Consider the following 24,004-nt stretch of genomic DNA (forward strand, 5'->3'; position numbering starts at 1 on the left):
TGTGGTAAAGGGAAAGGATCTTTAGGACAAGCCTTGTTAAGATCCGTGTAGTATACACATACTCGCCATTTGCCTTTTTCTTTTGTACGACAACCACGTTAGCTAGCCATCTTGGGAACTTCACTTCCTTGATCATTCCTGTCTTGAGGAGCTTCTCCACTTCTTCTTGGATGATCTGATTCCTTTCAGGTGCAAACTTCCTTCTCTTTTGGTGTATTGGTATGAAATATGGATAAATATTAAGTTTGTGAGTGATAATGCTCTTATCTATACCTGTCATATCTTCGTGTTTCCATGCGAATGTCTTGCTTCTGGTTCGAAGGAAGTCTAGCAGATCTTGCTCGATTTTCTCAGGTGTTGGGGATCCTATGAGGACTTTAGCTTCGGGATCCTCGAGGCCCAGGGGCACTTTCTTTACATCTTGCTCCTTCGTTTCTAGAACATGTCGTGCCCCCTGCCTTGATTGCTATGCTTCTTGGGGTTTGGTCGTAGGTTTCATAGAGGTTTTATAACATTCTTTAGATTCTTGTTGATCCCCCATAATCTTCACTGTTCCCCATGTAGTAGGCATTTTTACACATTGATGATACGTTGACGGAACCGGTTTCATCTCGTGGATCCATGGTCTACCTAGTATCGCATTATAAGAAGATAAAGTGTCAATAACAATGAAATTTTGTATAGAGTTTACCCCTTCTATGTATATTGGTAGCTTTATCGCCCCAATAGTGTGTTTTGTTTCCCCGCTGAATCCTATGACGACCGAGGACCTTCTGATTATCTCTGATTCTGGGATGTTCATCCTTTTTAGTGCATCTAGGAGTACGATATTTACCGAGGATCCTCCGTCAACAAGGATCCTTGTAACGAAGTGGTTGGCCATGTACAGTATTATCATGAGTCCGTCATGGTGAGGATCCTGGATCCCTTCCCTGTCCGTCTCATCAAATGTGATTTCCTTATCATCGCTAACCACGATATTCTTCTGATGTCTATCCTCCTTTTCTGTTTTAGAGACCTTGGCGTGTCTTTTAGCCTGAGAGTAAGAAGTACCACAAATGTTAGATATGTCTAAGATAACGTTAATTATCTTGGCGTTTGGGGGTGGAGATCTTGGTTTCTCCGGGTTCTTGTGACCATCCTAGTTGTTCTCCTTGGATTTTTCTCTCTTTCTCCCGAGGATCTCTTTGAGGTGCCCCTTGCTAAGGTGGTATTTGATCTCCTTTCTAAGGGCTATACAATCCTCAGTAATGTGACCGAAGTCTTCATGGTAAGCATACCATTTGGACTTGTCTTTCCAACTGGTGGACTTGTTATCCCTCTTCGGCCATCTTGCTTTGTCTCAGAGATCCTGCATAGCATGGATTATACCTGAAATATCCACAGAAAAACAATAGTAAGTGATCTTAGGAAGTTCCTCTTCTTCTCCTTCATCCTCGAGGGCATTGACCCTATGATGATCCGGTTTGGAATAGGGCTTCGGTTTATAGGATCTTAGGGCCGAGGATTCGGCCTTCTTATTGGGATTCTCGTATTGACTTGAAGGGTTGCTTCTCTTCTGGATTTCTTTATCTTCTTCAAGCCTTATGAACCTCAATGCTCAGCACCTGACTTCGTCCAATCTCTTGCATGGGGTCATCACAAGGTCTTCATAGAAGGGTTAATCCTTCCTTAGTCCCATCTTGAAGGCCTCTACAGCAGTAGCCATGTAGATGTTGGGGATGCTTAGAGCTTCCCTGCCAAACCTGTTAACAAAATACCTAATTCGTTCCTTAGGATCCTGAACCACTCGGTAGAGATCACTAGTGATCTTCTCGAAGGTTCCGCTGCAAAAAAATTGGTTATTGAAAATATTGACTAAGTGTGCAAATGAAGTAATAGAGTATGGAGGAACGTTCAACAGCCATTTGAGAGATGATCCCGTAACGGTTGAACCAAAGCCTTTGCATAGGCAAGCTTCCTTCAAGTGCCCTGGGATGGGAATGATCTCCATCCTTTCTCGGTATTGTGTTGCATGCTCTTGAGGATCCGTAGTTCCATCGTATATCTTCATGCTAGGAGTTTGGAAGTGCTTAGGAACTTCGGTATCGGCTATCGCGGGAGCAAATCTCGAGATCTTGTGACTTGTTGGTGATGCTTCGGGCATAGGTTGGACTGCCCCGGGTACGCTTGAGATCATCTGTCTCAACTGCTGAAGTTCCTTATCCATGTTTGGATTTATTCCTGCATCAACATTAGTAGAGTTTGTATTAATAGTATTGTTGTTTAAGAAGATGCTAGAATCAAGCTGTCTAGGAGTATTGAAAGGCTCATTGAGATCATTGATCATAGATGCTCGATTTTCCATAGTTTTCCCCTAGGGTGACGCCACGGTGGTAGGAACTATGTTCTTCTGGTGATTTCCTGAGGATCATGGATTATCGAAGTTCAGGATCCATGGTTGTACAACTGTGGGCGTTGTTTCCTGGGATTTCTGAAATTTCTCCTACATCCTGTCCACTTCTCTAAGCAGTACTCTATTCTCCTCCTACTGATGGGTCACCGGTTGCGTCATTTTCCTCATCATAGCGAAGAGTTCTGTAGTAGTGACTGAGGCAGTCAGATCCTCAAGTCCTGTAAATCCCAAACTTCCTTGGTTAGTGACCGGAGGGGTGTTTTTCTTGGAAGTGTCAGGCGTTTTCCTTTGACCAGGGGGCCCACTCGGAAGAGGTGGTAGGTTTTTGGTTGGAATGGAAGGAGCGGAGGATGAAGAAAGGATCGGTTGTGTAGACATGATCTTTCGAGGATTTTGAACACCACGGCCCCACGGTGGGCGACAAATTGTTTTGATCAAAAATTACACAAGTACTAATCAACCAAATTGAATGAGAGGTTGTGATGTTTGAATTGTGCAATAGAAAATGATAAAAGAGAGTAACACAATGGTTTACAAGGAAAGCCCTTGATCCTTGCTAGGATCTCCGACACAAAACCTTGGGAGGTGATACTGATCACCTGCCTTGATGATTTTATTGATGTAAAATAATGGTTATAGAGAATATTTCAGCAAGAACAAGTGAATAATTTCATAGAGTAAACTCAGAATAAAAAATAGTGTCTTGTGTGCGAGATACATGTTTCAATTTATAGTCTAAACTAGCTAACAAGATGTCCGATATTTCTGGGATCCTCCATGACCAGCTTCATGAACGTTATTTGACTTGGTATTCCAGGTCTTTAGCATAGTTGAGATGAAACTCTGTTGAGACTAAGTCTTTTCTTGACTATTTCTGCACATGTTTCAATTAAGAAAAAAATATAACCTTTATAAATATTAGTAAATAATGATAACGGTCATAGTCGGGATCCTGAGATAGTTGAGAATCCTGAATATTCGATGAGGGTTGAGGATCCTAGAGGCTTTGAGGATCTCGGACCCAACAAGGATGATCCATAACATGAACATATGTGGGTGAAATAGTGGAAGCTGGTAACGAAGTAGGAGTAGGTGAAGTTGGTGTAGGTATGATATATGGTGGTAAAGAAGTGGATGTATCAATAACAGTGGTTTCAAAGGTAGAGGAAAGAATGATGGAAACAAGAATAGATGAAGTAGAGACATTCGAAATACCTTGGGCTTCATGAGTCGACATCCCATCACCCATGTTAGTATTTGTGTCCATTTTAGATATGTTCACAGGGATACTTGAAGTCCGAACCTCCTCAAAAACTGATGCCGCCATCGATACTTCGGGTGGTATGACATGAGTCTTATTAGGAATGGAAAAATTAGATGAATCACCCAAATTAGTAGTTATGTACACATGATATGCTTTCACAGAGCCACTAAGACCGCCCGTCGCCTCGAAAGTCAACTTGACTAGTGAATCCCTCTGGGGTGAATCGAAGCCAAAATCATTATGTCGAACAGGAGAATCATTACCTTCAAAATTAGTCTCGACAAGAACCTCATCGAGAGGATCTATCAACTCCTTTGCTTTCTTCTGAATCTGTTTCACCATGCCTTCTGCTCTTCGTTTCTTAGAAGCCGGAGAAACTGAATCAGGAATTTCGCGAATAACCACACCCTTGCGACTGATTTGTGGTTTGTGAATCCTCTTTGATTTTAATCAAAAACCCGCCATAGGTGATGAAAGATATTGTTCATTAACCGTTTCGTCAATAGGCTCCTTTTCAGGAGAATGACGAGGCCTATTAGCTATTTTCTTCGTTCGTTTGAGAACACCAGATTTCGAAGGTACCACCTCCTTTTAAACATTCTGAACAATGAGTTCTTGAACAGGTTCTTGAACAGGCTTCGTAACCTCCTTTTCAATAGTCTCAGGAATAGATTTAGGCTTTTCAACTTTGAAGATTTCTTGGGACTTTTGCCACGTTTGGAAGTCGTTGCAATTCCTTTCGAAAGCAATACACCTGTTTTGACAGTAGGACTGATGGTTTGAAGATAAGCTACAAGAACAGGATTTGTTGGATCCACCTTGTGAAGCATAGCGTCTGGAATCCTTGCAACATTGGGAAACACCTCCAAATCATCTTCAACAATCTTCGGATGTTGATAAATCCCAAATTCAGCTTTAGGAACATCAGCAGGTACATCAATCCCTTCCTTCTCATAGACAGATTGCAGAATCAGACTCCAATATCTTGCACACGAAACTCCATTAGCCACATTTGTGTGTGAGATACAAACACCAAATTCCTCTCATAGTTGAGTAGCATAATCAACTTGAAAATCATAATACAAACTAGCAACCATAGCATAGATTTCAAGTCTCCCTTTGTCCAAACCCACACTTCTTCCTATCAAGCGTCGAAGAAATATGCCAAAGAGAAAACTCCACACGCATGGTATAGAGGACTTCTTGAACCAACTAATCTTGGTGAGTGGGGGTTGATGACCCATTTCGTTGAACATGTAAACCACTTGTTCATTGGTAACCTCATAGAAAGGTCCAACATTGGGAACGTTCAAGATCTGTGAGAACTGTCTCTTCGTGAGCTTGTATTTCTTTTTGTTGGTTAATTTAAAAGTGACCAACTTAAAAGTTTTGTTGAACACAACAGTAGAACCGGACAATGATAACCAAGTCATCGAAACAGTGAAAGAAGTCGTCATCACAGTAGACAGAACGGAATGATTGAGAGACACAATCAAAATTTGCAGTTCTTTACGGTATTTTAAAACATCCGGTTGAACCCTGTAGTTTGATCCTTGAATCTTCAACAATGGTTGAGATGTAGCTTCATCCGTGGTTTGAGACGAATTAACTAGAACATTTTTGGCTGCCATTGTTAGGGTTTGAAGCTTTGAGAGAACAAAGAATTATAACGAAAGAGAATTGGGGAAAATCTTTAGCCTGATCGTGTAAAGTTTGAAGAAGATATCCCCAAAATCCTTTTATACTGATACCCCAAGTTTGAATTTGAAGCAGTTAGCAATAAATGCATGACACGTGTATCCTTGAAAAACAGGCCAGTAGTCGTAAAAGTAGCCACGTCTGAAAAGTAATGAGCACTTTTCCTGGAAAACCGTGAAGTAACCAAACAGTCACATCAGTCAGTCGTTTTGCTTGCCCCAAGAGGATAAGAACCGTCACCAGACCCTTCGTTTCGAGGTTGGGCTCATTTGCTTTTGGGATAAGAAATGAAATCATAGCCAAACGTTCGAAATCTAGGTTTGAGTTGGTATTACTCAAGACCTCAAGGATTTCTTGTGCAATTGAGTGCCAAAGAATGAGATGAGAACAAGTAAATAAAATTGTGGTTCTATGATGTCAATTAAAGAATCGACATAAAAGCAATAAGTGATGGGTTTTGTGCATTCTAACACTTCCTAAGTGTACATGCAACCCTAATAACCTTGGATCTATGTTTGTCTAATAATCATGCAAAGTTGAATTCCAAGGTTATATTCCTATCTAGCATACATGGGGAACATTTTTTAACTTGCATGAAAGATAGAATAACTTACCTTGTTGTTGCTTATGATCCTTGAAACCTTGTGAGCCTAGCACCCCAAGTGTGATGCCTCAAATGCTTCACACAACACCAAATGCTTTTGGAATGTTTAGAGAGAATACACACTTCTAAAATCGGCCTAGCCCTCTTGTTTCTTATGTGTCGCCAATTTTGGTGGAGAATGGGTTTCTTATATAGTGTTGACACATCTAGGGTTACACCATGTAAACCCTAATGTGTCATGACTCTTCATTTCCATGACCCATGGGTTTGTAACTCCCATGGAGCATCCTATGGGTGGAACCCAACTTGATAATCCATGGAGCCTCTTAGCCCACTGTATAAGATATGGAAGATTTACATAATCTACCCATATATTTAATTAGTTATCTTTTGATCACTTAATTAATTCTAAATTAATTCTTGATCAAACTAATTAAATAATATTATTAATATATTAGAACTTATAATATATTAATAAACCATAAGTGTTATTTCTCTCATTTTAGTTTATCCAATTGCATGGTGCCATGCAACCCAAATGGACCATGCCGGGTCGGGTCAAGTACATACCAGAAATAGTTATGGACTTAGACACTTTATCCAACAGTCTCCCACTTGGATAAGTCTAATAACTATAACTGCAATACTTCAGGAACCGATCAGCAATCATAGCTCTTTCAAGGTCTCTCGGAACTGAGAAGATGATGATACGCCATTTAAGATAAGTGATCATATAATCCTCTGTTCTAGATATCAGCCGGACAAATACATGGAACAATGTCTTACTAATTGTCCAGCAGTTTGTTTCCCGATTTTCGATTTGTTTGACAAAGAACTTAATTGAACACATCAACTTAGTTCTGACCGGGCCCAGTACATAGGTCAAAACAAAATCATCGAGGGGCCCAGAAATCAGCTTCTAATCCAAGAAGGAACAGATAAACTTCGACTCATATGTTTGTTCTACCAGTCATTGAATTATACACAAAAGCACGTTTTATAACATCGAGTTACCAATACGTTAACGTACAATCAATGCATAACCAACTCATAAGTAACAAATCATATCTCTAGGTTTGAAGACTTATATGATATTACCGTCTCACGATCACTCGAGATAAATTCCATGAAGTGATTCCAGTGAGCGTGGGTTGAGTCCAATGCTCAGAACTTATGAGCACTCATGAGTGTTGTAGCCATGTCCAACAACTTAGACCTCTGCAACCAATCATGACAGTCTTGATTCATACCTACTTCCGACATATGACCGACTGTGGAGGTTCGAATAATATGATATACCAAACATAATTATTCTGGAAGTCAAAACATGCAAAAGAAATATAGTAAACGATCGACAAGAGATAGCAACACTTTACTCATAAATAAAACACCTTTTATTCATCATCTAATGTCAATTACACTATACAAATTTCAAGGTTATCTAACTACTAAATCTAATATCATCCTTCAGCCCTATGCTCTGAGCATGCTGGAGATGCTTAACCCGAGTCAGTTCCTTCGTGAGGGGATCTGCTGGATTCTCATCCGATGATACCCTCTTTGCCACGGGGAGTCCTTCTTCTATTCGATGTCTAATGAAATGGTATTTTCTGTCGATGTGTCTGGATCTCCCGTGATCCCTTGGTTCCTTGGCTAAGGCAACTACACGTTCACTATCACAGAAAATTTCCATTGGCTCTTTAATAGCTGGTACAACTCCAAGGTCTCCAATGAAGTTCTTCAGCCATATCGCCTCCTTTGCTGCCTCGCTAGCTGATATATACTCTGATTCGCAAGTTGAATCAGCCACTGTCTCTTGCTTCGAACTCTTCCAAGAAATTGCTCCTCCATTTAAGGTAAAGACCCAGCCTGACTGAGAGCGGAAATTATCCTTATCAGTCTGAAAGCTAGCATCACTATACCCTACAACTCTCAAGTCTTCACTCCCACCGAGGGTAAGGACCCAGTCCTTATTCCTCCGTAGGTACTTGAGGATATTCTTTACCGCAGTCCAGTGTGCCTTGCCAGGGTTCCCCTGATACCTGCTAACCATGCTTAAAGCAAAGGCTACATCAGGTCGAGTACACGTCATAGCATACATGATCGATCCTACAGCCGAAGCATAAGGTATTCGACTCATTTCTGCTATCTCAGCCGCAGTACTAGGGCTTTGTGTCTTACTCAATCTGGCATTACTCTGGATGGGTAACTCTCCTTTCTTGGAGTCCTACATGCCGAATCTCTTTAACACCTTATCCAAGTAAGTACTCTGACTAAGTCCAATTAGTCTTTTACTCCGGTCTCTCAAGATCCTTATCCCTAGAATATAGGCAACTTCTCCTAGGTCCTTCATAGAGAAACACTTCCCAAGCCAGGACTTAACTTCCTGCAGAGTTGGGATGTCATTTCCTATGAGTAGTATGTCATCCACATACAATACCAAAAAGCTAACTATACTCCCACTAGCCTTGACATATACACAAGATTCATCTTCACTCCTAGAAAAGCCAAATTCCTTGACTTTCTCATCAAAGCAAAGATTCCATCTGTGAGGTGCTTGCTTTAACCCATAAATGGATTTCTCAAGCTTACACACTCTATTAGGGTACTCTGTGTTGACAAAACCCTCTGGCTGACTCATGTAAACATCCTCAGCCAACTTTCCATTAAGGAAAGCGGTTTTGACATCCATTTGCCATATTTCATAGTCATGAAATGCGGCTATGGCTAACAGAACCCTAATAGACTTAATCTTGGCCACTGGAGAAAAGGTCTCATCATAATCAACTCTCGGAGATTGTGAGAAACCCTTTGCAACCAGTCGTGCCTTATAAGTGTGTACATTACCATCCATGTCGGTCTTCTTCTTGAAGATCCATTTGCACCCTACAGTCTTACGACCTGGTACATTCTCAACCAAGTTCCAAACTTGATTGTCATACATGGACTGTATCTCGCTGTCCATTGCCTCTTTCCACTTGGCTGACTCAGGGCCTGCCATGGCTTCCGCGTAACTGTTAGGTTCATCCAGACCTATCAGTGTCTCATCACTGATAAGTGTATCACCTTCTGCAGTAATATGGAATCCATAGTAATGCTCAGGTGCATTCCTAACCCTTGTGGAACGCCTCAGAGGTACAGACTTGTAAATTTGCTCAACAGAAGTTTCCTCTTCAAGTTGAGTGCTAGGGTTTGAAGTTCCTTCACCACTTGACTCTTGAATTTCTTCAAGGTCAACTTGCCTCCTACTGTCTCCTTGGCTTATGAACTCTCTCTCTTGAAAGAAAGCCTTCCTAGCTACAAAGACCACATTCTCACTAAGTCTGTAGAAGAGGTAACCAAAGGATTTCTGTGGGTAGCCGATGAAAATACACCTCTCACTTCGAGGTTCGAGCTTATCATGAGTCTCGCGTCTCACGAAAGCCTCGCAACCCCAAATCTTAATGTGGTCTAGTTTGGGTACTTTACCAGTCCACATCTCATGAGGAGTTTTGGCAACTTTCTTTGTGGGAACTAGATTAAGGATATGGGCGGCAGTCTCTAAGGCATACCCCCAAAATGAGATTGGTAGCGAAGCTCGACTCATCATGGAACGAACCATATCCAACAAGGTTCGATTACGCCTCTCAGCTACACCATTCAACTGCGGTATCCTGGGAGGTGTCAATTGTGAGACAATCCCACATTCCCTAAGATAGTCGAGGAACTCTGAACTAAGATACTCACCACCTCGATCGGATCGAAGCATCTTAATTTTCCTGCCCAATTGATTCTCGACTTCCTGTTTAAACTCTTTAAACCTCTCAAAAGTCTCTGACTTATGCTTGATTAAGTAGACATATCCATATCTACTGTAATCATCAGTAAAAGTCAAATAATAACGATTAGCATCCCTTGTGGCATGTTTGAAGGGCCCACACACATCCGTGTGTATAAGATCCAACAAACCTTCACCCCTCTCACAAGAACCTGTGAAGGGTGACTTTGTCATTTTTCCAAGTAAGCATGATTCGCAACTATCATCTGACTTTAGGTCAAATGACTCCAATACTCCATCCTTTTGGAGTTGGCCTATGCGTTTCTTGCTTATGTGTCCAAGACGACAATGCCATAATGATGCTTTATCCAAGTTATTATCATTAACAGAATCAATACACAATACATTATTTCCTAAGTTATCAACCACAGATACAGTTTCATACACACCATCACAAGGTAATGCTTTAAAATAAAGAACATTATTAAAGAAAGCATTAATCGAACCAACTTCATTATCAAATGAAAAGGTGAAACCTTGTTTATACAATGCATGAAAGGAAATAATATTTCTTGCCATTTCTAGCGAATAACAACATTTATTCAAATCTAAACTAAACCCACTACTTAGCGATAAAGTATAAACTCCAATCTTGGTGACAGGTAAAGCTTTCCTATTCCCCATGATTAAGTTTATTCTTCCATGCTCCACATTCTCACTTCTTCTTAGTCCCTGCAAATCAGAACAAATATGAATACCACAACCGGTATCAAGGACCCAAGAGTTAGAATGGGGTGAGTTATTAGATAAGATAGTGTAAATACCTGCATGGTTGGGTTTAACTTTCCCATCCTTCACATCTTGCTGGTACTTTGGGCAGTTCCGCTTCCAATGTGACTTTTCATGGCAATAGAAGCATTCAGTCTCTTTAGGGTCAGAAGAAGGAGTGACAAAACCTTTCTTGGTTCCACTTGAAGAAGAGCCATCAAGGGTCCTAGCCTTGGTACCCTTCGAAGAGCTCTTCCTCTTCTTCCCTCTACCTTTCCCGATTGCCAAAACCGGGGCGGAGTTTGGAGTAGGAGTGTTAACAACCGACTTACCCTTAAGACCTGTTTCTGCAGTCTTGAGGAGTCCCTGAAGTTTGCTGAGTGTGACCTCTTCCTTATTCATGTGATATGTCATGCGGAATTGATCATAGCACGATGGTAAGGAGTGCAAAATGATATCTATTGCAAGCTCCTCAGGGAAGTTCACATTAAGCTTCAGCAACCGATCCACATACCTTTGCATTTTCTGCATGTGGCTCGTGACGGATTCCCCGTCCTTCATCATGGTTGTTATGATAGAGCATATGATTTCATACCTCTCTTGTCGTGCACTTTGATGGTATCTTTCCATCAGATCTTGGTGCATTTCAAAAGGATAGAAGTCCTCATAGAACTTTTGGAGTTCCGCTGTCATGGTGGCCAACATGATGCATGCCACTTTTGTAGCATCCCTTTCATGTGCCCGGAAGTCAGCGATCTTCTGCGGAGTTGCAGTGGTCTCATCAATCTCCTTAAGCTCTTTGTCAAGGACATATTCTTTGTCCTCGTAGCGGGTAATCATCCTGATGTTTCTGATCCATTCATTGAAGTTGGATCCATCAAAGGTGACTTTCCCACACAAGTTCATAAGGGTAAAGGAGCCATTAGGATTAGAGCCAGAAGCAGCATTGTTTGAAGACATCTGAAAGAAGAGGACAAGATTAGTTTAGATATTAAGAGAGTCCTTAATAAAACACCCAAATGTAATATTAAGGCTAGGATCCAATCACAATATATTATAACTTAGAAGAGGTATGCCGTAATCCAAGCTATAACATATTTGAAAGGTAGGTGAATGACGATTCACCAATTTCCACCATGAAAAACGAAATATAAATATTAGGTTTTTAATTGGTTCTTAGAAATTCCTAGATTCTTTTGAGATTCAATGAACTTTTCAAAGGCATGTTTCAATCTCGAGTGTGCCCTCCAAGTTTTGTGACTGGGATACCGAGGATCACAAAACGAGGTGTGAAGTAACCATGCAAATCACTTGGTACCCTCAAGGTTTATCACTCAATCGATGTGCCGGTAAACCACACACGCTCCATCGATGCTATGGTAAACCTTAAGTCACCCTTTACCTACCTTGTTAAGTCCAAGTTAGTGTGCCGGTTAACCACACACGCTCCACCAACGACTTAAACAAAGTGTAAAGTGTAATTTCATGGATTAGCACCTTATTCACATTTTCCTAAAGTAACTAAGATTGGGAATTTAATAAAAGCATTTAGTTACTTTATAATATTCATCATACTTTTAATGAGAATTTATAAGTCCTTGTCTTACCCGTTCGGCTAACGACCCTCCACCGATCAAGGAAGCGGTGGGTGAGAGTGAACACCCATTAAGTTGCCATTTTATAGGCAACAACCTTATACCCCCCTTATAGACCGGCTTCATGAATGAGGCGTACTAGCGGTAAGACGACTTGACGTTATACATATATATATTAGTAACTTATAATATTATAAAGTATAAGGGTTGAATTTTAACTTTTAAAATTCTAAGGGTTGGAACTAAAGTTTTAATCAAGACTTTACATGTTCCAAAACTTGAGGGCAAGTTTTGTAAACTTCCAAAACTTTTCATTTCTTATAACTTATGAATTAATTGAGTAATAAAAATGAAGACTCTTCATTTTTATAACTCTTGTGTTCTTTTAATGGCTTTAATAAAAGTGAGACTTTTGGTTTTCCATAACTTGAGGACAAGTTATGGACTCCATTAAAACACATTATGATCATGAATTAAACTACCATGAAGGTTACAAACAATTCCTATGATCATCTAATCTTCATAAGTTCAAGAACATGAATATGAACACTTTCAAGAATCAAAAATTACACTTAAAAAAAACTTGTAATTTTAATAATTTTCATTGTAAATGGACTAGCATAAACATTACACCATCTAAAACAAGCTTTAAAACATCAAAACAGTTTAGGGTAATGTTTCTAGTCCATTTCCAGCAACAAATGTGCAAACTTTCATACGAGCAGAAAACAGAAAAACGATTTTTTTTCAAGCTGTTTGCACACAAAAAAAAAACAAAAACAAACCTAGGCTCTGATACCACTGATGGGTTTTGAGCATTCTAACACTTCCTAAGTGTACATGCAACCCTAATAACCTTGGATCTATGTTTGTCTAATAATCATGCAAAGTTGAATTCCAAGGTTATATTCCTATCTAGCATACATGGGGAACATTTTTTTAACTTGCATGAAAGATAGAATAACTTACCTTGTTGTTGCTTATGATCCTTGAAGCCTTGTGAGCCTAGCACCCCAAGTGTGATGCCTCAAATGCTTCACACAACACCAAATGCTTTTGGAATGACTTTAGAGAGAATACACACTTCTAAAATCGGCCTAGCCCTCTTGTTTCTTATGTGTCGCCAATTTTGGTGGAGAATGGGTTTCTTATATAGTGTTGACACATCTAGGGTTACACCATGTAAACCCTAATGTGTCATGACTCTTCATTTCCATGACCCATGGGTTTGTAACTCCCATGGAGTATCCATGGAGCATCCTATGGGTGGAACCCAACTTGATAATCCAGGGAGCCTCTTAGCCCACTATATAAGATATGGAAGATTTACATAATCTACCCATATATTTAATTAGTTATCTTTTGATCACTTAATTAATTCTAATTTAATTCTTGATCAAACTAATTAAATAATATTATTAATATATTAGAACTTATAATATATTAATAAACCATAAGTGTTATTTCTCTCATTTTAGTTTATCCAATTGCATGGTGCCATGCAACCCAAATGGACCATGTCGGGTCGGGTCAAGTACATACCAGAAATAGTTATGGACTTAGACACCTTATCCAACAATAAGACCCTGGGCAAGGATCGCATCGTTCTACATCAAGAGAGATGCCGAACAGCTTGTGTGGTTTCCCATGAATTACAATTGAATACTCATAGAGGAGTATCAAAGGGGATCTTTTAGATAGGCTTCGAAAGGTTGGCGCAATTTTGTTCATGATCATAACTTAACATAAGTATGAATACAATGAGCAAAATTACCTGTATGACAAGTGTAGTCAGGGACAAGTAAAAGATAGAATTTATTTCGAAGTGACACATGATCAATGTGATATTCAGACAGAAAACATATTCCATGAAAAAGAAAGGGTTGGATCTTGTTGGGAAAAAATGTCTCTGATATAGAACATTTTATCAAGACCACTCATAACGAAGGAATACGATTTTGAATATCGAAGTATGGTACAGAAAAAAATGTTTCGTTAAAAACTTGAACAATGTTCACCATCAAATCCTTAAATGGTTGGATATGTTGAATTTTACCATCATCACGGTCTCATGAATTAGGATCATTAACACAGACTTGTGCGATATCTAGTGTTAGGGCCAAGATCCCCAATCCTATCCAGGATCACGAATCTAAAAGATATCTAAGGATCCTTAAACCTATCTAGGATCCCGGATCTTAAAGGAGTCTTAGGATCCCGAACATACATCAGGATCCTGAATAACACGATTATTACTCCCTAAAAAGTTTAACGACTATATTTCTTGTTTATTTGTCACATGTGCAGAAATGTTCAACATAAGACTCATTCATAAGGAAGAATCAGTCCAACCAGGCTTAAGACCCAGAAATACCAAGTCAAAGCACTTTTTAAAACACACACAATGGGAACAATTCTCTGACACCTTACTCATTTAGCATCACTTTACCATTTGTAATCGTATTATCATGATTATCTCTGTAATTCTTTCTTCAATCAATAAAATCAAACAAGGCAGGTGATGATTATCACCTCCCAAGGTTTTATGCCGGAGATCCTAACAAGGATCAATGGTTTTCCTTGTAAATCTCTTGTGCAATCTTGTTCTAATTTCGTTAATCACTTCACCTACAACACCATAGCCTCTCATGCAATTTGGTTGATATCTACTTTGTCGAATTTTGACCAAAACAATTTGGCGTCCACCGTGGGGCCGTGGTGTTCTTAATTCTCGAAAATTATGTCTACACAACCAACTTTATCTTCTTCTTCTTCTATTACTCCATTTTCCTCAAAAATTCTTCCACCGCCTCCAAAAGGACCTCCTAGTTAGAGGAACACTCCGGATACCTCTAAAAAGTACACATCTCCGATCATCAGCCATGTGAATCTGGGATCCCTGAGATTCTAGGATCCTCCTGTTCCGTAACAGTGAACTCTTCTCCATGGTGAAGATGGTAAAGCAGCAACTAAACCAACAACGGGAGGAAGAAAAGACTCTACTCAAGCAGATGGAAAGAATGAGGGTGAAGATCCATAAACCCTAATGAGAAGCATCCTAGATCTTGCAACCCAAGATCCTGAACTTTAACAATGTAGGATCCTCAGGAAACCTCTGGGAGTTAGGATCCTCAGGAAACCGCTGGGAGATAGGATCCTCAACACCAACACCTACTCCCACTTGGGGTGTAACTCCAAACGAGCAAGCCCATGTGATCCAGGATCCCGAAGAAATCTTCATCATTCCCAATAACAAGGATCCTGGTGACTTCGTGAATAATAATATTTTTAATACTAACTTTATTGACCTTGATACAGGAATAAGCCCGGTCATGGGCAAGGAACTTCGGTAGTTAAGGGAGATAATCTCAAGTGTACCCGGAGTGGTCCAACCTATACTAGAGGTATCTCCTATGAGCCACAGAATCTCAAGAGTATCTCCTGTGATAGCTGAAGTCCCAAAGCGCTTCCAAACTCCCAACATGAAGCCTTACGATGGAACCACTGATCCTGAAGAATGTGTGGCATAATACAGAGAAAGAATGGAGATCATCACCATTCCCACACATATATAGGAAGCCTATTTTGGTTCCACCCTCATAGGATGAGCCTTGAAATGGCTTCTTAGTGTTCCTCTTGATTACTTGTTTTGCTCATTTAGTTAATCTTTTCAATAGCCGATTTTCTTATAACAGGACATTCAAAAGGATCACTAGTGATCTCCATTGAGTACTCCAGGATCCTAACAAATCCTTTAGAGATTTTGTAAGTAGGTTTGGCAAGGAAGAGCTGAATATTCCTAATATCGACATAGTCACTGCAGTAGAAGCCTCCAAGATGGATTTAAAGAAGGATCCTCCCTTTTATGAGGATCTCGTAATGACCCCATGTAGGAAAATGATGAAGTCAGAAGTAGAACATCGAGGTTCATTAGACTTGAAAAATGTCTAATATTTACCATGCAGGATCTTGGCGAGAAAGCAAGGTGGCCAAGGAAAGGAGAGAAATTAAATAGCTGGAAAGACAAGTCTAAATGGTGCACATACTGTGAAGATTTCAGCCACATCACTGAGGATTGTGTAACCCTCAGAAAGGAGATTAGCTATCTCCTAAGCAAATGACATCTCAACGAGATCCTAGGAAGACGAAAAGAAAGATTGAAGGAAAAAAGAACAGGATCTTGTGAAGATCCTGGAAAAACTAGAATCCCCTCCTTCAAACGCCAAGGTAATTAATGTTATCTTTAGGGGTTCTAATATTTTTGAAACTTCTTAATCTATAGAAAAAAGACACGTTGAGGTATCCAAAAAAGAGAAAGAAGAAAGACCCTGGAAGAAGACTTCGATAACAAAAGGATCCCGGTGGATGAAGGATCCTCAATAAACATCATACTCTTAGATGCTCTGACCAGGATGAACATTCCAGAATCCGAGATACTAAAGAGATCCTCAATAATAATAGGTCACAACGGTGAAACAAAACATACTATTGGAGAGATCGAGCTACGCGTCTACATCAAAGGGGTAAATTCTATGCAACACTCTTGTGCTATTAATGCTTTGTCTTCCTAAAATGTTATATTAGGTAGGCCATGGATCCATGACGTGAAAGCAGTTCCAACGACATTCCAATAGCGCGTTTAGATGCCTACCTGTTGGGGGATAGTGAAGATAATCGATGATAAACAAGAATCCAAAGAATGCTACAAGACCTCAATGAAGCCTTCATAAGTACCACGACAAGCATAAAAATTAAAGAAGGAGGCACGAGGTGTACTGGAAGCAAGAGAACATGATGTGAAGGAAATACCCCTAAAACCTGAGGATCCTGAAGCCAGTGTCCTCATAGGATCCTCAATACCAGAACCAATCGAGAAAGAACTTATAAAGTTCTTAAAAGACAGAAGGAATACCTTCGCTTGGAAGCATGAGGATATGACAGGTATATATATAAGAAAATTATAACTCATAAACTTAACATTGATCCTTCTTTCACGCCTATACATCAAAATAGAAGGAAGGTGTCACCTGAAAGGAACCTGATCATTCAAGAGGAAGTGGAGAAACTTCTCAAAATAGGGATGATCAAGGAAGTCAAGTTCCCAAGGTGGCTGACCAACGTGGTCATAGTACAGAAGAATAATGACTCCATGATAGACGCAACAGCAGGTCATGAATTGTTAACATTCATGTATGTATCATCGGGATTCCAACAGATCCAGAGGGAACCATCCGACCAAGAGGACATGACATTCATATCTCCAATAGGTATATATTGCCACTTGGTCTTAAAAATGTAGGTGCAACATACCAAAAGCTAGTCAACAAGATGTTAAACGAGAAACTGGGGGACACCATGGAAGTCTACATCGATGACATGGTGGTTAAGAAAGCTGAAAATCACCTCAGGGATCTTGAAGAAGCCTTTGATATATTAGATGAATACAATATGAAGTTGATCCCGTCCAAATTTCGCTTTGGAATAATGGCGGGCAAGTTCCTTGGTTACCTGATGAAGCGAGTCCTGACCAAGGACCTTCGAATGGGGAACCACTCCTCCTATACCTTTCCGTATCTTCAAATGTTGTAAGTGATATTATGGCCAAGGATCTTTACGGAAAACAACATCCTATTTACTATGTAAGTAAAAGTCTATTGGATCATGAAACCAGGTACTCTCACTTTGAAAAACTAATACTTAAACTAGTTACAACTTCTACCTAATTAAGACATTATCTTGAAACTTATACTATACAGGTCAAAACTAATTATCTTATTAAGAATTTCATGAGAAATCTAGAAATGTCAGATAGATTAACTAAGTGGTCAATAAAGCTCATCACATATGGCATCAAATATGAGCCATGATCCTCAAAAAAGTCATACGTACTAGCAGACTTTGTGGCTGATTTTAGTGATGATCTAGAACCCGGAGTAGAATTGGAAAATCGACAACTCCAAAAAGAAGAAAGCATGGGAAAATAAATGATTTTCGCAGATGGAACTCGCAACTTTAGAGGAGCAAGCCCATGGATCATACTAAAATTGCCACAGGGGAACATCCTACCCAAGAAGTTAGTTATAAATTCATAGCAACTAACAATGAAACAAAGTATGAAGCATTGATCATGGGGTTACAAATGTCAAGGATCTTCAGGTATATGTCAATTTTTTATTAATAACGAACCACTTTAATGGAGCATATGCAGTTAAAGGCGAAAGACTAGCACTATACCTTCAAATTCTTAAAAAATTAGCCTCCGAATTTGAAGCTTTTAGTCTGAATCAAGTTCCTAGAGAACATAATGGCGAGGCAGACATATCAGTCAACTTAGGATCTTCCCTCGCCAAAGACCAGGATCCCAATAAGGCACATAATCGTCTCGACGATAAAAGATCCGTCTAGGAGACCAGACGACCCCAACGACCAGGATCAGACGACCAACCTAGCAGCAATCGGAGATCCTGATCCTCAACCTCCTCACCAGGATCCTAATAATCAGGGTCTTGATCCTAATATTGAAGATCCTATGCAAAATTCAATATCCTAGATCTACCCCATTGTGGAATATCTCCAAAATGGAACGATTCCAAAGGAGGAGAAAAGCGACAGAGCATTCAAGATGAGGGTCTAACACTTTGTGATGATCCAAGGGGAATTATACAGGAAAACCATGGAAGGTCCATATCTTATACATTTGGAAGATCACATACATGAAGCGGATTGTGGCAACCACATTGGGGGCATATCCTTATGTCCTAAAGTGTTAATAACATGATACTATTGACCAACCATAAAGAAAGATGCCTTCCTACATGATCATAAATGTGATGCATATCTGACTGATGCAGAAGCAGGAAAGGGGGCATAGTGGCTAGTATCTTGCCAAGATCATGGAATGCTATACACCTCAAAGTGCACTTTATGTAAGTCGATTTAGTTACATTTCATCACAACCAAGGCGAGGTACATACCTACTCCTTACTCTCGTTTCTTTCCTTTGTATATTTTTATTCCAAGAATACTACTGACTTAAGCATTGAAGGGGCATTATCCAAGCTAACGCCCACCCCAAGATAACGTTTACGACATGCAGATACTCAAGGATCCTAGCCACTACAAACAGATATTGATCATCTCTCCTCCGATTTAGGGTACTTAATTCTCTCTAAGGTTTAAAGGGTTAATAACCTCTTTCATCCATTTTTGGGTTTCCACACCCCGCTTGGACACACGATATCTTACTATGGGACGTGAGTAAGGGGATTATTTCACGCTTTAGTGAATTCGCAACCCTCTTATTTCCTGAACATATGTTAAGATCCTAAGGTTTAAAGAGTTAATGACCTCTTTCTCATGGGTTTAGGTTTCTACACCTCGCTTGGACGCACGATATCTAACTATGGGAGTTGAATAAAGGGATCATTTCACGCTTTAGTGACTTGGCAACCCTCTTATTTTTTAACATATGTTAAGATCCTAAATTATAATCTACGGTTGATAACATTATCATGTTATCTTACGATTTGGGATCCTCCCCAAGAAATTAAGGTGTATAACATCTTCATGTTATCACACGTTGGGATCTTAGCCCAGAAATTACTTAAGGTTTATAACATCTTTATGTTATCACACGTTGGGATCTTTCCCCAGAAAATACATACGAATCATAACATTTTCATGAACATGGATATTTCCCACGCTATACGTCACAAGTTGGGATCCTCCCTAGTATATAACATTAACATGTTATCGATTGAACTTGTGGTGTTACCCAAGAATTTTATCAAGGTTTATAACCTAAACAGGTTATCCTAAGAATGGAATTCCCCCGTATGATCTTATGATTAAGGATCCTCATCCTTAAGGATCCTCATTATTAAGGATCCTCATCGGTAAGGATCCTCATCAGTAAGAATCTTATCATCAGAAGTCAACAGCGATCCTAAGTTCTTTCCTAAGTTGAGATTTATCCTCAGTAAATTCTGAGATTGAAGAACTTATGAAGCTTAATGAAAAACTCGAAGAAAATCAGGTTCCATCTTTCCTTGTTCTTAACTTTGAAAATTTTTAAGTAAAATTATGGATCTTAAACTTTTCAGGATCCTAAACCAATTGCGGATTTATAAACTTTCATCACTTCAGAATCATTTACTATTTTAAATTGATATCTTTTAAGAAGTTTTAAAGAACTTAGATTTACAAAAATTAGTTCTTAACAAAGTCTTTTATACTTGTTTTATTACAAAAAACATATGTTCAGATCCTGAAGTAAATTTCTAAGGTTAATAACATTATCATGTTATCTTAAGTTAGGAGCTTCCCCAGTATTACTTAAGTTGGGATTTTCCCCAGTATATCTTCTGTTGGGATTCTCCCCAGTACATCTGAAGTTGGGATCTTCCCCAGTTATTATCTTTAATTGGGATCTTCCCTAATATTACTGAAGTTGGAATTTTCCCCAATATACCTTGGGTTGGGATGTTCCCCGGTACGTCTAAAGTTGGGATTTTCCCCAGTTATTATCTAAAGTTGGGATAATCCCTAGTAATTCTTAAGTTGGGATTCTCCCCAGTAAAACTATAAAATGGGACCTTCCCCAGTGAATTCTTATGTGGAATCTTTCCCAATATTACCTAAGTTGGGATTTTCCCCAGCGAGAGTTAAGTATTAATTTTCCCTAGTAATTTGCTAAAGTTTATAACACTGATGCGTTATCTCATGTTGGGATTTTCCCTAGAAAATACCTAATGACATTCTCATGTTATCATACGGTTTGGATTTTTCCCAATAGTTTACTAAGATTGGGTCACTCCTCCGAATATATGCAAGACTTGTAGCATTGCCATGTTACAAACAAGAATTTTCTCAGTTGGATTTACCTCCAAATGATTTCTAAGACGGAATCCTCCCCAGTTCACTAAGTAGAAGCTAAACAAGGATCTTCCATGATGAAATCCCAAAACAAGAATCCTCTTGATACAAACTTCACGATCACGTGGAGCTAAAAGACTTACAATGCAAAACTTATGCTAAGTCAAAATTCTTCAGAAGGTCAAAGCTAAACCTAAGGGTCATCAGGTTCTATCCATCCTTATTTCCTAAAGTTTATCCTTATAAGAAGATAATCAAAAGCTCATCCTTATTAATTAAGGATCCTAACGGTTCCAAAGCTCTTGGCAGATGATTAGCTATCCTAGATTATTAGGATCCCAAGAATTCTTGTAAAACCTAAACTCTTTAGGATCCTAATTGTCTAGGGATCCTTAAGAAAACCTATTTTGATTCTGTAACCAAATCAATAACGCAAGAAAAGAGATAGACCAAAGCATCAGTATTAAAAGGGGTTACCCTCCAACCCAGCAAAAAAGAAAATATTGTTTTACAGAACAAAAATTTAAAATTGTTTTTAATTTTATCAAACTTAATTCAAGGTTTGATCACCCCCAACTGGGATATACTCTGTCTCTTTCTTCTCTTCTCTATAGGTTCCTGACCAACATTTACAAGCTCACCAGTCAACTTAGCAAGGGTTTCATGTCAATCTTCCATATTCTAGGATCATACATTCTCCACATCCTCTGCCAGCTTGATCTTTACCTCTCAGTTGACCTCAACAACATTGCTATTAACCTCAGAAACAACTCCTTGATCTCTAGCGCATGCACCGCCCGGTCAAGCTTAACCTTTAGATCTTCGGTGGATCAAGAAACATGATCAAGCAACCTGTAAAAGATCACGATTTCCAGAAAGAGAGTAGCTTCCTCAGCGCCTCGTCCACCCCAAGGCTCTCAGCAGACTTCCTCTTTCGGGATCCTGGAGTATTGACGTTCAGATTTATCGAGGTTCTCTCCGGAGGAAGAGAATATGAGTTCTTCTCCTTCTTCACCACAAGTTGGCCACCAGACATGGCAGAGTCGATATCCACAAGGGTGAACCAAGCACTAGAGTGTGTAGCCCTTGATCCTAAACATAACAAAGGAACTCAATAAGTTCAAGATCCTTCATGAAAAATAAAAAATAGACAAATAAACGAACTTTACCTTTCGATGTGGGGGCAATAGCAGATTTACCTTTCGAACCTAGCAGATTTTTCAGTCTCAGGCAAGGCAAGGAAACTCCTAATCTTCTCCTTGGTATCTTCAGCAGCAGGGACGGGATCCTCGAACTTGAAATTTGCATCAAAACAAATAAAACAAGGAAGTGTGAATTTTATATCCTCAACGAAATAAAATAAAATCCTACCTTTTCTAACCCGATTTCTTGGCAGAAGATCACCGGCGGGATGGATTCACAATTCACAAAGAAATATTTCTCTTTCCAACAACCTTCGTTTTGTTTTGATTTCAAAATAAGATGTGATTTACTTGTTTTGACTCTGAGCATGAAACGACAAGACCCAAAAGTTTGGAGATCGGACACATGGGCCAACTTAGCTAAATCCCATGTCCAGATCCTTAGATTGATTCAATTGATCAACCTAAAGTAGGATCCTCCAGATCATGAGCGTAGTTTAGATGGGACCAAACCTAAGTAGGAAAGACGAAGTTAGGTTGGGTCTTAGCAACAAAAGGGTTGAAAATAACATCGTAAGGAAAAGCCCCGATTGACTTTAAGGACTCAATGTCGTAATCACCAAAAGAACAGGTCTCTTAATAAGACAGGATCCTCTGATCGATGAAGTCCTCATTGGAAAATGAAGGATGCTCGAGCGAGAATGGAGTGCCTCTTTAATCATAATCAACAAATAGGAAAAATAAGAAGAAAGGAGAAAGAAATTTACCCTTCAAACCAAGGAGAGAAAAGTGATTTGACAATATAATCATATCTTTTTAACGGATACAAATCTATCTGTTAGATTTTGAATTCCGAATCCTTTATTTCCAATTAATTAAATTATACACTTTAAATACTTGAAATCAATTCAAATATCTTACAGGTATAATTTGGGGGCAATTTTTAGGGCCAAGATCCTCAATCCTATCCAGGATCCTGAATCTAAAAGATATCTAAGGATGCTTAAACCTATCGAGGATCCCGGATCTTAAAGGAGTCTTAGGATCCTGAACATACATCAGGATCCTGAATAACGCGATTATTACTCCCTGACAAGTTTAACGACTAAATTTCTTGTTTATTTGTCACATGTACAGATATGGTTAGCATAGGACTCATTCACAACGAAGAATCAGTCCAACTAGGCTTAACACCTGGAAATACCAAGTCAAAGCAAGTTTTAAATACCAGTTCAACAGGATCCCGAAAATATCGGACATTTAGTTACTTAATCTAGACTATAAATACACCTGTAAAACACACACAACGGGAACAATCCTCTGACACCTTACTCATTTAGCATCACTTTACCATTTGTAATTGTATTATCATGCTTATCTCTGTAATTCTTTCTTCAATCAATAAAATCAAACAAGGCAGGTGATGATTATCACCTCCTAAGATTTTATGTCGGAGATCCTAACAAGGATCAATGGCTTTCCTTGTAAATCTCTTGTGCAATCTTGTTCTAATTTCATTAATCACATCACCTACAACACCACATCCTCTCATGCAATTTGGTTGATATTTACTTTGTCGATTTTTGACCAAAACATCTACATTCTGGTTGGTTTCTACCAGAGATGTCGAGGATATGCAAGTGAAGTGTGTGAATCATGAAGAATTATGTTTGATGAAAAATATTGTTCAAGAACCATATTGTACCTCTGCAAATGATAAGGACCAAGGAGAAATCTCTGAACTCAAGAGGAGAAGAGAAAGGTAGCTCGCCGACTAATGCAAATATAGCCTAATTGGGAAGGAACCCTCATAGTGAGTGATCCATTAAGGCTTCGACACACATTGAGTATATGAGGCTTAGGTCGACATACAGCAACATGCTTCTAGGGACGCCTAACGAGTGCTA

This window comes from Lactuca virosa, chromosome 8 (genome assembly GCF_052849685.1).
Source record: "Lactuca virosa cultivar CGN04683 chromosome 8, Lactuca_virosa_CGN04683_v6, whole genome shotgun sequence".
Taxonomy (NCBI): domain Eukaryota; kingdom Viridiplantae; phylum Streptophyta; class Magnoliopsida; order Asterales; family Asteraceae; genus Lactuca; species Lactuca virosa.